Source organism: Entelurus aequoreus, linkage group LG22, assembly GCF_033978785.1.
Source record: "Entelurus aequoreus isolate RoL-2023_Sb linkage group LG22, RoL_Eaeq_v1.1, whole genome shotgun sequence".
NCBI lineage: Eukaryota > Metazoa > Chordata > Actinopteri > Syngnathiformes > Syngnathidae > Entelurus > Entelurus aequoreus.
Genome location: NC_084752.1, coordinates 2179174 through 2193904, shown reverse-complemented (window position 1 = coordinate 2193904; position 14731 = coordinate 2179174). Strand labels below are relative to the sequence as shown.

At 39.2% G+C, this 14731-nt stretch overlaps 2 protein-coding genes across 6 annotated transcripts in view; one reads left to right on the top strand and one right to left on the bottom strand.

The window, feature by feature from the left end:
• Positions 1-14731, bottom strand: part of LOC133639945 (centlein-like) — a 771455-nt gene that overhangs the window by 635406 nt on the left and 121318 nt on the right. The window lies entirely within an intron of this gene.
• Positions 1-14731, top strand: part of bnc2 (basonuclin zinc finger protein 2) — a 586671-nt gene that overhangs the window by 459187 nt on the left and 112753 nt on the right. The window lies entirely within an intron of this gene.

Here is a 14731-nt window from a genome sequence, read left to right as displayed (position 1 = left end):
ATGCAGCAGCCTAGTTTTGAATGGCAGGGTCCCTTCTATCACATGTTGATACAAATATAACATTTACATAATAAAAATCAACTACAGGCTTCCCAAATGCTGTAATAAATTAAGCATGATGAGTTGACTTGAAACTGTTTAATGTTGCACTTTTTATATGTAGAAGAAAAGTTTTGTCATTTTATTTAATCTGAGCAACAACTTGAGGCAGTTTAATGTTGATTAACGTGGGCAGAATTATTATAGTGTTCCCAATGTTAAAAGGATAAAGCCATTGTTTACAAATTTGGTAAATAAATAACCCAAAAATGTATATTTTGTTGTTTTCTTACTGTACCGAAAATGAACCGAACCGTGACCTCTAAACCGAGGTACGTAACGAACCGAAATTGTTGTGTACCGTTACACCCCTAAATATCAGGCAGCTGTGCGGCTCTGCGTTGTGCGGAAGGAAAGACGAAAGGGCAGCTAGGACATTCAAAATGACAGCGAAGTAACGCAGCTGAACAGGATGCTTTTAGTCCAAGATCAGCACGGCTTGTGTGCTTTCATTGTGTTTGCTGACGTCTACAATATCCTGTCCATGTGTCGCCGTCGCTTCTTGGCCCCCCGAGCCCGAGCCAAGAGTCCAGCCTGGGACCGTCTGGTCTTAATGCTCCGCCGTCCTACGCCGCTTCCAGCCATGTCGTCACGCTGCGTCCCAATGCAGCGCCCTTTCGCCGGCCGTAAGTGTTTACGAGTGGGCCCCGGATAGACTGCCGGCCAAACACAACAGCCATGAAACATCAAGCCTGCGGCTAAACACCCGCGCTCCAGTCACACAAGGGCCTGAGAATGATACGTACTGAGTCAAGTTGTTGGCCGACACGGGTAATCGGCAGCTGCGTGACCGTCGCCTGAGCCCGGGACCCGACTACTTACAGTACATGCGAATATTTCCGCTCAGATAAATCACATAAAGTGGCGAGGGACAGCAATGCCTGCTGACGACATCCATAAACGTTATCCGTGTCATCCGACAGCAACTCCTACTGTACTGCTGCAATTCTTAGGGCATTCCGTCGATCGCAACTGGACTGTGTCGTTCAGACCTGGGAAAATTAATTTTGTTTTAGATCTTTAAGATGGAAAGTGTAGCTGCCATTATGATGTGCGGTGATGTTTTACCATAAGTCTTGAACTATACAAAGTATTTAAATGGTTGGAATACTTAGTTAACCTACTCAGTGGCCTGTGGTTAGTGTATGATCGGTAGGACGTGAGTTCAAACCCCGGCCGAGTCATACCAAAGACTATAAAAATGGGAGCCATTACCTCCCTGCTTGGCACTCAGCATCAAGGGTTGGACTTGGGGGTTTAATCACCAAAAGTATATAGTATATAAAGTATACCAATAGTCCTCATGTGTCCAGGGACACATGAGGACTTTGAATATGACCAATGTATGATCCTGTAACTACTTGGTATCGGATTGATACCCACATTTGTGGTATCATCCAAAACGAATGTAAAGTATCAAACAACAGAAGGATAAGTGATTATTAGATTTTAACAGAAGTGTAGACAGGACATGTTGAAAGAGAAAGTAGATATTAACAGTAAATGAACAAGGGGATTAATAATCTATTTTTTAGTAGATTAATGATAAATTTTCTACCACTTGTCCTTAATAATGTAGACAAAATAATAGGTGGATAAATGACACAACATGTTACTGCATAGTAGGGCTGCAACAACTAATCGATTAAATCGATTCAAATCAATTATAAAAATAGTTGCCGATTAATTTAGTCATCAATTCGTTGGATCTATGCTATGCGCAGGGGCTAGTTTTTTTTCTTTTTATAAACCTTTATTTATAAACTGCAACATGTACAAACAGCTGAGAAACAATAATCAAAATAAGTATGGTGCCAGTATGCTGGCGACTTATAGTCCGAAAAATACGGTATATATCTACAGTATATATATATATATATATATATATATATATATATATATATATATATATATATATATATATATATATATATATATATATATATATATTTATATAAATACACAGTATATATATATATATACATTAGGGCTGCAACAACTAATCGATTAAATCGACTAAAATCGATTATAAAAATAGTTTGCAATTAATTTAGTCATCGATTCGTTGGCATTTTTTAAAACATTTTTTAATAAACCTTTATTTATAAACTGCAACATGTACAAACAGCTGAGAAACAATAATCAAAATAAGTATGGTGCCAGTATGCTGGTTTTTTTCAATAAAATACTGGAAAGGATAGAAATGTTGTTTGTCTCTTTTATCCGATTATTAATCGATTAATTGAAGTAATAATCGACAGATTAATCGATTATCAAATGAATCGATTATTACTTCAATTACTTCAATTATTACTTCAATATATATATATATATATATATATATATATATATATATATATATATATATATATATATATATATATATATATATATATATATATATATATATATATATTAGGGCTGCAACTAACGATTCATTTGATAATCGATTAATCTGTCGATTATTACTTCAATTAATCGATTAATAATCGGATAAAAGAGACAAACTACATTTCTGTCCTTTCCAGTATTTTATTGAAAAAACCCAGCATACTGGCACCATACTTATTTTGATTATTGTTTCTCAGCTGTTTGTACATGTTGCAGTTTATAAATAAAGGTTTATAAAAAATTTTTTTTAAAAATGCCAACGAATCGATGACTAAATTAATCGCAAACTATTTTTATAATCGATTTTAGTCGATTTAATCGATTACCGGTAGTTGTTGCAGCCCTAATATATATATATATATATATACTGACTGTGTATTATATATATATATATATATATATATATATATATATATATATATATATATATATATATATATATATATATATATATATATATATGTGTGTGTTAGGTCAGGAATAAATACGGAGGCTACTTCATCCCTACAAGCCTGTTTGTCTCTTTTATCCGATTATTAATCGATTAATCGAAGTAATAATCAACAGATTAATCGATTATCAAATTAGTTGTTAGTTGCAGCCCTACTACATATGTCAGCAGACTAATTAGGAGCCTTTGTTGGTTTACTTACTACTAAAAGACAACGTGTCTTGTATGTTCACTATTTTATTTAAGGACAAACTTGCAATAAGAAACATATGTTTACTGTACCCTAAGATTTTGTGTTAAAATAAAGTCAATAGTGCCAGTTTTTTGCGGTCCCCTTTATTTAGAAAAGTACCAAAACATTGGTATCATTACAACACTAGTCTGGATTAGGTTTTTTTAGTAAAAGGATAGTCAAGCAACCCATACTATTGTGTAAAAGAGTCCTGAAAAGGCCAAAAACCTTGCACACAGTCCCGCCTCCTGTCCTGTCCTGTCTTGTTGTGCAGGTTGCGAGCCAGCGAGGAAACCCTGGCGAGACGCTAACACGGTGACTAACTCGCCGTTCCTGGCCTGGCCTCAGATAACACAACCTCCCCGCTTCCTCTCGCGGCCTGATGTGACAAATATGTGCGAGAGGTGGGACGCGGGCCCGGCGCTCGGCCCTGAACCCGGGCCGGGCCGGGGCTTTAGAAGCCCGGCCAAGCGCGGAGGAAGGCCCAACGCGGTCGCACGGAGACCCGTGGGGAAGCGTGAGGAGCCGTGTTTACGCTCTCCGTCCCCCTCCTCTCCTCTCCTCGGTTAAAGCAAACACAGATGTTTCTCACACATGTGCACGCTCGCTTCCTTATTAAGCGGCTTGTAATCAATTTGTGTTCTTTCATTCTTTGCCGGTGAAGCCTTTAACGCGGTCCCGGCGCACAGTGGGAGGATGCAAGATGGAATCGAAAAGAAGGCGTCCTTCTCCCCCGCCTCTTCTCCTTCTTCTTGCTGCTTTAATGCTCCTTAATGCCGCAGATATGAGAGGAGATGCTGGCTCGGCGTAATAAGTCCGTGATTAGAGTGGCGCCTTGTCACAGCGGCGGCCCCGCAGATAGTGCCACGCTCTAATTGCCGTATTAGACGCCCCTTAACTATCTTGTCAGCTGTCAACACGCCCGCTCGTAAACAGCGGAGGTGCGCTTGATATTTCCATTTGTTTGCCCGCGTCTGCCGCCGCTTCTTCCGTGGCTTTTGGGCCCGCCTAATTAGCGAGAGGCATCAATCCGCTAACGCAGTGCACGCTTTTTTTGGCAAGAGTGATTTTTACATTTTTAAACTTTTCTAACTAAACCTCGCATGGTACCCTCAGGCTCAATACCAGGACCAACATTGTTCAATCTCCATACAAACGGCATTTGTAAAGTTACAAAGGACTTACATTTAGTTCTTTTTGCAGGCATTATGTTCAGGAGAGACCACACAGAAGCTAATACAAATAACAACAGAAGAAATGAACAAATTAAAGCGATGGTTTGACAAAAAACAGACGATCCTTGAATGTCAGTAAAACTCAGTTTCCCACCTAGGCCTTCAGTGATGTCCGACCTCTCAAAATACCATCATTGATGTCCCCACATGACCATTGCTGGATGAATACTATCAAGGAACACATTGACGCACTACTAAGCATTGAACCACATCAACAGTGTTCAAAACGAGTCATTGAAATGGTTTGACAAAAAACAGACGATCCTTGAATCTCAGTAAAACTCAGTGGCAGGCCGGGCATTTCCCACCTAGGCCTTCGGCGATGTCCGACTTCAACGATTACCTCTCAAAATACCATCATTGATGTCCCCACATGACCATTGCTGGGTAAATACTATACAGAAACACATTTACGCACTACTTAGCATTGAATCACATCAACAGTGTACCAAACAAGTTCTTGAAATGGTTTGACAAAAACAGACGATCCTTGAATCTCAGTAAAATTCAGTGGCGGGCCGGGCGTTTCCCACCTAGGCCTTCGGCGAAGTCCGACTTCAATGATTACCTCTCAAAATACCATCATTGTTGTCCCCACATGACCATTGCTGGGTAAATACTATACAGAAACACATTTACGCACTACTGCGTATTGAACCACATCAACAGTGTACAAAACGGGTCATTGAAATGGTTTGACAAAAAACAGACGATCCTTGAATGTCAGTAAAACTCAGTGGCGGGCCGGGCGTTTCCCACCTAGGCCTTCAGTGATGTCCGACCTCTCAAAATACCATCATTGATGTCCCCACATGACCATTGCTGGATGAATACTATAAAGGAACACATTGACGCACTACTAAGCATTGAACCACATCAACAGTGTTCAAAACGAGTTATTGAAATGGTATGACAAAAAACAGACGATCCTTGAATCTCAGTAAAACTCAGTGCCGGGCCGGGTGTTTCCCACCCGGGCCTTCAGTGATGTCCGACCTCTCAAAATACCATCATTGATGTCCTCACATGACCATTGCTGGATGAATACTATAAAGGAACACATTGACGCACTACTAAGCATTGAACCACATCAACAGTGTACAAAACGGGTCATTGAAAAGGTTTGACAAAAAACAGACTATCCTTGAATCTCAGTAAAACTCAGTGGCGGGCCGGGCGTTTCCCACCTAGGCCTTCGGCGATGTCCGACTTCAACGATTACCTCTCAAAATACCATCATTGATGTCACCACATGACCATTGCTGGGTAAATACTATACAGAAACACATTTACGCACTACTTAGCATTGAATCACATCAACAGTGTACCAAACAAGTTATTGAAATGGTTTGACAAAAACAGACTATCCTTGAATCTCAGTAAAATTCAGTGGCGGGCCGAGCGTTTCCCACCTAGGCTTTCGGCGAAGTCCGACTTCAATGATTACCTCTCAAAATACCATCATTGTTGTCCCCACATGACAATTGCTGGAGAAATACTATACAGAAACACATTTACGCACTACTGCGTATTGAACCACATTAACAGTGTACAAAACGGGTCATTGAAATGGTTTGACAAAAAACAGACGATCCTTGAATCTCAGTAAAACTCAGTGGCGGGCCGGGCGTTTCCCACCTAGGCCTTCGGCGATGTCCGACTTCAACGATTACCTCTCAAAATACCATCATTGATGTCCCCACATGACATCTTAAGGAAATAGTTAAGATTCAACAAGAAATTTTGTCCAGTTGGCAAAACTGGGCAGAGCTTCAAGGTCATCCTACTGAACTCTGGGAAATAATTATTTTCAGAAACCGGAATGGAACGCGAGCTATCACCACTGCAACCTGGAATGCGATCTTAGTTAGCGAGCAGAATAAAGTCCACGCTATGGGTTTACATATACTGTGATATTGTACACGGTAATTGGGATTTGTTATATATTGTACCGTATTTTTCGGACTATAAGTCGCAGTTTTTTTCATAGTTTGGCCGGGGGTGCGACTTATACTCAGGAGCGACTTATGTGTGAAATTATTAACACATTAGCGTAAAATATCAAATAATATTATTGATGTCATTGACGTAAGAGACTAGACGTATAAGATTTCATGGGATTTAGCGATTAGGAGTGACAGATTGTTTGGTAAACGTCTAGCATGTTCTATATGTTATAGTTATTTGAATGACTCTTACCATAATATGTTACGTTAACATACCAGTTGCTTATTTATGCCTCATATAACGTACACTTATTCAGCCTGTTGTTCACTATTCTTGATTTATGTTAAATTGCCTTTCAAATGTCTATTCTTGGTGTTGGCTTTTATCAAATACATTTCCCCAAAAAATACGACTTATATATGTTTTTTTCCTTCTTTATTATGCATTTTCGGCCGGTGCGACTTATACTCTGGAGTGACTTATACTCCGAAAAATATGGTTTATATTATATAAAAATATAATGTAATATATCAGAATATATTACATACTGCATATACACTACCATTCAAAAGTTTGGGGTCACCCAAACAATTTTGTGGAATAGCCTTCATTTCTAAGAACAAGAATAGACTGTGGAGTTTCAGATGAAGGTTCTCTTTTTCTGGCCATTTTGAGCGTTTAATTGACCCCACAAATGTGATGCTCCAGAAAGTCAATCTGCTCAAAGGAAGGTCAGTTTTGTAGCTTCTGTAACGAGCTAAAGTGTTTTCAGATGTGTGAACATGATTGCACAAGGGTTTTATAATCATCAATTAGCCTTCTGAGCCAATGAGCAAACACATTGTACCATTAGAACACTGGAGTGATAGTTGCTGGAAATGGGCCTCTATACACCTATGTAGATATTGCACCAAAAAGCAGACATTTGCAGCTAGAATAGTCATTTAGCACATTAGCAATGTATAGAGTGTATTTCTTTCAAGTTAAGACTAGTTTAAAGTTATCTTCATTGAAAAGTACAGTGCTTTTCCTTCAAAAATAAGGACATTTACATGTGACCCCAAACTTTTGAACGGTAGTGTGTATGATATGTAAATATTACATATATGTTATATTTTATATTGCTACTATGGTACTCTATCCTTTCCATCCTTTGTAACTGAGTTATTGTGTGGAACAATTTCCCTTGTGGATCAATAACGTTTGTCTAAGTCCAAGTCTAAGATCAGGGGACGTCGTCGTGAGTTTGTGAAGCCCTTTGAGATACCTGTGATTGACCAATACATTTTGAATGATCGACAAAGTGGACAGAACCAAGATGTATTAACAAATGTACAGTAGATCTGAGCAAGAACAGAAAATGCAGAACGTTTATCGACTTCATTGAAAAGCATAATTGCTATCCAAATGTAGACAGTTTTTGTGAAGTGTCTGCTAAATTGAGTATGTCAATTTACGTCAACAGTCCGACTCACTTTCCAAATGTCAAGTGCGGACTAATCCGACCCGGAGAGCCCGGTGGAATAATCTGCCGTCTGACTGAGTGTCACTTAGAGGCCACACACTTGGAAGAGGCGTAATTCCAGGTTTAATCTGGGATTAGCTGCTGTTCACTTTGACACCTTCGCTCCAGTAATCTGGTTTACCACCTGAGAGCAGGAGGTGGATTTGACGGTACTGTAGCCGATTAGGACTGATCCGCATATTATATGGCAAACTGTAGAAGAAGTCACGTTATTGAAGAAGGATGTTAAGTGAACGGCGCGAAGTCATGGTTGCGATGTAAAAGTCGATCCCAAAGTCGAGACTAAAGTCTATCTGCGACCGCTCATTGATCGCTTCGGACGTTGTGAAATCCAGATTGTGCGGACGTGGACTCTGACCGGACACCCTTCAAGTCGCGGGATTTGTCGCACCGCTGAAATGGGAGACTGTAAATTCATAAAGGTTGTGATAAGCTTGGTTGAGGTGTTGCACGTCTGTTAAGAGTGATTGTGTCTACCACTAGTAGGGGTGGAACGCTACACAAAAATGTCGGTTCGGTACGTACCTCGGTTTAGAGGTCACAGTTCGGTTCATTTTCAGTACAGTAAGAAAACAACAAAATATACATTTTCGGGTTATTTATTTACCAAATTTGCAAAATCTTCCACCAAAAGTATTTTTCTTAGTGTAATATTTGATGTGAAGTAATGGGAACCTTGGATAGGTCAATAATTCATAATAACATTGATTTTGATTCAATATTATGTTTTGAGCAATGACAGTTTGAAAGAAAAATAAACCAGCTTTGTTTTATTGCAACTTTTTCTAAATGACATTTAACCTTTAAGCTTTTTTATTTCACTTTTGTTATGTTTTTGTTTATTTGAATAGTATTTTCAGAATGAGCCTTTAAAAGATTAGCTGTGGGCCGCAAATGGCCTCCGGGGCACACTTTTGACACCCCTGCTATAGATAATAACAAATTAAATGTGATAAATCTATGGATAAAAAGCAGAGCCTGGCGACGCATGCGCGTTTATCATAACTCTCTCTGTCTCTCTCTCTCTCTCTCTCTCTGTCCCTCCCTCACCAATGCTGCTGTTTGTTTTGTTTTTAACCCCTTCTTAACCCTGAACGTACATTGAAAATACACGCAACCCTAACTCAAAATGCCGGACATTTGAGGCATTTAAGAAACTCCGCCCTGACAGCTCCGCAAAAGAGGACATGTCCGGTGAAAAGAGGACGTATGGTCAGTCTATCCTAGCCCGTTAGCTGCTAGCATGCCGTGTGTTGTGCCTCGGTGTGCATTGTTTACACAACGTGCGTTACGCTACTTAATATGTCCGTGTGGTAACTCGTTCGGTACACCTCCGAACCGAACCGGAACCCCCGTACCGAAACGGTTCGATACAAATACACGTACCGTTACACCCCTAACCACTAATGCTCCATCTAGTGGTACGCCAAAGAATCACTTGATTAAAGTACAGTGTTTTATTTTCCTGTATTCCAACACAGCGTTGTTGTCCAAATTGTGTGTAATGTTACAGTCGGCAAAATTATTAAATGTATTTGTTAAATAAAACCTCTCCCTTGTTTTAATGAATATTCAGGCCTACTCTGCTACCAAAGTTTAATGTTGGTAATTATGGTGGAACTTGGACAGGAATTTTTTTTCTGAAGTGGTACTTGGTGAAAAAAGTTTGAGAACCATTGTGAAGTGAAGTGAAGTGAATTATATTTATATAGCGCTTTTCTCTAGTGACTCAAAGCACTTTTACATAGTGAAACCCAATATCTAAGTTACATTTATACCAGTGTGGGTGGCACTGGGAGCAGGTGGGTAAAGTGTCTTGCCCAAGGACACAACGGCAGTGACTAGGATGGCGGAAGCGGGGATCAAACCTGGAACCATCAAGTTGCTGGCACGGCCACGCTACCAACCGAGCTATACCGCCCCATTGTGAACCATTGTTAAGACTAAAATGTTGCCCTAACAAAAAATTTAAACATGTTTCTTTTTTTTTTTTATATTTCTGGTAACATCTAGAATTCCCTGGTAAACTAGGAGCATTATCTACATAAGGGTGGAAAACCTGCGGAACCTTCAACTTGAAGTAACATAAGAAAGTGACAAAAAAACTCAATTAAAAATAATGCTAACAGATCAATTTAATTTGTTTTATATTTTCCTGGTAATTTCTAGAATATCCTGGTAAAAGCTAGGTTGAGCAATCTGTAGAACATTTAGCTTATAAATAACATCAAAAGTGACAAAAGACTAACAAGTCTAGTCAATGAATGTTTCTTTTTACATTTTCCTGGTAACTTTCAGCATAAGCTTTTGTAAGGGTGGGCAACCAACTGAACATTTCGCTTCAGATGACATAAAGTGCCAAAAGACTCGATGAAAAGTTGTGTCAACAGATGACTGAAGGATATTTCTTTTTACAGGATATCTTTCTGGTAACTTTTAGCCCTGGTAACTTCAATGTTGGGGCTGGGCCACCTACAAAACCTTTAACTTAAAGCAACAAAGGAAAGTGGCAAAAGACTCTACAAAAGTTGTGTTAACGGATAATGATTTTTTATTTAGTTTTTACATTTTCCTGGTCATTTCTAGCATTATCTACGTCGGAGTTTGAAGCCTGTCAGCATACAAAAACATGTTTTCAGCGTCTCTGTCAGGTGTAATATGAAAACTATTTGTTGAATGCAAAACATTATGGCCGTTTGCAAAGAAAAATCCCTGAATTAGCCGCACCAGTTTAAAAACCGCAGGGTTCAAAGCGTAGGAAAATAGTAGCGGGTTTTAGTGTGGAAAATATGATAGTCTACAAAAGTGTGAATAACTTCAAGAACCTTTATCTCAAAAGAACATACGTAAGTGGCCTTTTTTTTTTTTTTAAGTTGAGTTAACAGACGACTTAATTTTGTATTTTATTTTATTTTACACTTTTCAGTTTTTTTTAAATCTATGTAGGGTTGGCAACATGCAGAACCGTTAAAAAAAAAAATTAAAATGGCAAAAGACTTAACATACGACTAAATCAGGCCTGGGCAATTATTTTGACTCGGGGGGCCAAATTTAGAGAAAAAAAATGTGTCTGGGGGCCGGTATATCTATTTTTAGGAACACTAACACAAAACCTCACAATAATGTCTGATTGAATGCTAAAAACGTTATGACAGACCGCCTTGAAAACGGAATGGAATTAAAAAATGTTTTTTACTGAATGAGACAGTGTGTGATTTACAATATTGACTATGAAGGATAAAACACTGAATATTGACAACATATGAATGTCACACCCCCTCTCTGATATATGTCATACATCACTAAGCTTTAGAAGTTGGTTGTAAAAATCTCCTTCCACGTCTGTCCCTGACACCCACATTTCAGGCTCTGGAAACACTCTGTGGAAACGCTCCCCACCCACACTGCTTGGTGCCTCGTCTGAGCTGCTGTGACTTAGATCAGTGGTCCCCAACCACCGGGCCGCGGACCGATTGGTACCGGGCCGCACAAGAAATAAAAAAAATATATATATATATTTTTTTTAAAAATGTATTTATTTAATTTAACATAAAAAACACAATATATACATTATAGATCAATACAGTCTGCAGGGATACAGTCCGTAAGCACACGATTGTATTTCTTTATGAAAATAAATAAATAAATAAATAAAATATATATATACCCCCCCAGTCGTGGGACAAATTTTCAAGCGTTGACCGGTCCGCAGCTACAAAAAGGTTGGGGACTAGGGATGATGTTTGATAAGAAATTATCGAGTTCGAGCCCATTATCGAATCCTCTTATCGAACCGATTCCTTATCGATTCTCTTATCGAATCCAGATAGGTTGTTGTATATGGAAAAAAACACAATATTTTTTTATTTTTTTAATTTTATTTAATTTAATTTTTTTTTTTTTTTTTTTTTTTTTTACACAATATTTATTTTAACAAAAGCTCACTTTTATTTTATAAGAAAAAAATAAAATAAAATAAATAAATAAATATTGACTGTCACCCCCCTAAAAAAAAAAAAAAAAAAAAAAAATATTGACTGTTGTTACCCAAAGTATATTAAGTGAGATTTTTCAGAAAAACAAATATATACAGTAATACAAAAACAACCTGTCTCTATAGGTGAATAGCCATGCCTTGAGGCGTTTTTTCCGGTCCATTATTTTTTGCTGCTTGTGTGACATCACAGGAAATGACGTAGCTCAGTCATTGAGCTACGTCATTTCCTGTGATGTCCCATAGGGCATTTCTTGTGGGATTTCCTGTGATGTCCCACAGGGCATTTCTTGTGGGATTTCCTGTGATGTCCCACAGGGCATTTCTTGTGGGACGGGATTCGTTCCCAGGGATTCGAATAAAGAACCAATTCTTTTTCTTTACTATAGTGGTCTCGATAACGGGAACCGGTCCTCAAAAAGGGATTCGAGTCCATGGAATCGGTTATTTTCTTATCGAACGGTTCTTTCCTTATCGAACAACCGGGAGAACCGGTTTTGAACATCATCCCTATTGGGGACCACTGACTTAGATGACCATAATAACTAATTAGATGACTATAGTAACTAATTACATTACCATAGTAACTAATTACATTACCATAGTAACTAGTATATCATGCAAAAGCGCAGATTCCAACCATTGAAATATTCCGGTCATTAGAAAACATGACTGCACATCATAATGGCAGCTACTGTTTCCATCTTAAAGATCTAAAAAAAAATATTTGGGAATGTCCGGCGGGCCAGATTGAAAAGCTTAACATGTGGCCCCTGGACCTTAATTTGCCCAGGTCTGGAATAAATGATGTTTCTTTTTACATTTCCTTGGCAACTTCCATCTAGGCTCCTGTCAGGGTGGGAAACCTGGGTAACCCTTAGCTTAAAGGCCTACTGAAATGATTTTTTATTTATTTAAACGGGAATAGCAGATCCATTCTATGTGTCATACTTGATCATTTCGCGATATTGCCATATTTTTGCTGAAAGGATTTAGTAGAGAAAATCGACGATAAAGTTCGCAACTTTTGCTCGCTGATAAAAAAAAGCCTTGCCTGTAGCGGAAGTAGCGTGACGTCACAGGAGCTAGTATTCCTCACAATTCCCCGTTGTTTACAATGGAGCGAGAGAGATTCGGACCGAGAAAGCGACGATTACCCCATTAATTTGAGCGAGGATGAAAGATTCGTGGATGAGTAACGTTAGAGTGAAGGACTAGAGAGGCAGCGATGGACGTATCTTTTTTCGCTCTGACCGTAACTTAGGTACAAGCTGGCTCATTGGATTCCACACTCTCTCCTTTTTCTATTGTGGATCACGGATTTGTATTTCAAACCACCTGGGATACTATATCCTCTTGAAAATGAGAGTCGAGCACGCGAAATGGACATTCAAAGTGACTTTTATCTCCACGACAATACATCGGTAACACACTTAGCTACTGAGCTAACGTGATAGCATCGTTCTCAAATGCAGATAGAAACAAAAGAAATAAACCCCTGACTGGAAGGATAGACAGAAGATCAACAATACTATTAAACCATGGACATGTAACTACACGGTTAATAATTCTCAGCCTGGTAAAGCTTAACAATGCTTTTGCTAACGACGCTAAGGCTAATTTAGCAACTTAGCAACCGGACCTCACAGAGCTATGATAAAAACATTAGCGCTCCACCTACGCCAGCCAGCCCTCATCTGCTCATCAACAGCCGTGCTCACCTGCGTTCCAGCGATCGACGGCGCGACGAAGGACTCCATCCGTGGGTTTGGCGGCAAGCATCGGCTAGGCGTCTGCTAAGTAGTCCTTGTTGTGTTGCTACAGCCAGCCGCTAATACACCGATCGATCCCACCTACAACGTTCTTCTTTGCAGCCTCCATTGTTCATTAAACAAATTGCAAAAGATTCACCAACACAGATGTCCAGAATACTGTGGAATTATGAACTGAAAACAGAGCTTGTTGTATAGGATTCTCCGGGCTCCGAATACTTCCCTTGTCCTCGTGACGTCACACGTATACGTCAGCATAATAAAACGTTTTTAACCGGAAGTGTGGCGGGAAATTTAAAATTTGTGTTGCAATGTTAAGATTTCATCATTGATATATAAACTATCAGACTGCGTGGTCGCTAGTAGTGGCTTTCAGTAGGCCTTTAATCTTATCAAATTTGACCCAAATTATTTATTTTTTTTAGTTCCGAAAATCATCATTCATGTGTGTGTAAAAACAATTTTTAAATGATCTACAATATATATATATATGTATATATACTTTCCTCCATGATGTTGCCATGTTTGTTAGGGAAATAGTTATGTTTAATAATAGTTACGTGCTCTTTACAGTACTCCAAGAAAGTCATAAAAACAAAAGGGAGGTTGTGAATTATTAAGACAAATGTTTGTCATTTGTCTTCCCTCGTTTTACTCCTCTTTTCCCTCCGCCGTCGTGTCGGGAGGCAAATTTACAGCCCGCAGCTGCTGACGATACAGATGTTTTCATTTGTGTGTGTACCATCAAACGTTTTCTTCTGGCTCTCTGCGCCTTTTTTTTTGTGTGCGTGTTTGTTTTCCCCCCACTTGTAGCGTGACCTCCGCCAGCAGCCAGAGCACCAACGGGTGCGAGTGCGACGCTCTGTGCCGCACACCTGACCTCTCGTGACTGAGAGGCTTTCAGCACAAGTGCAACCTCCGTCAAAACATTTGGATGTTGTTTTTTTTTTTTTGTTGCTCCCAGGCGCTTTGAGACGTTTACAAGACGTAACTGGAGAGCTGTGTTTGCTGGCGTGATTTGTGATGGACATTTGTTTCAATCCGACAGATATATGCAAGACGTGAACCTCTAATTTGCTGCACTG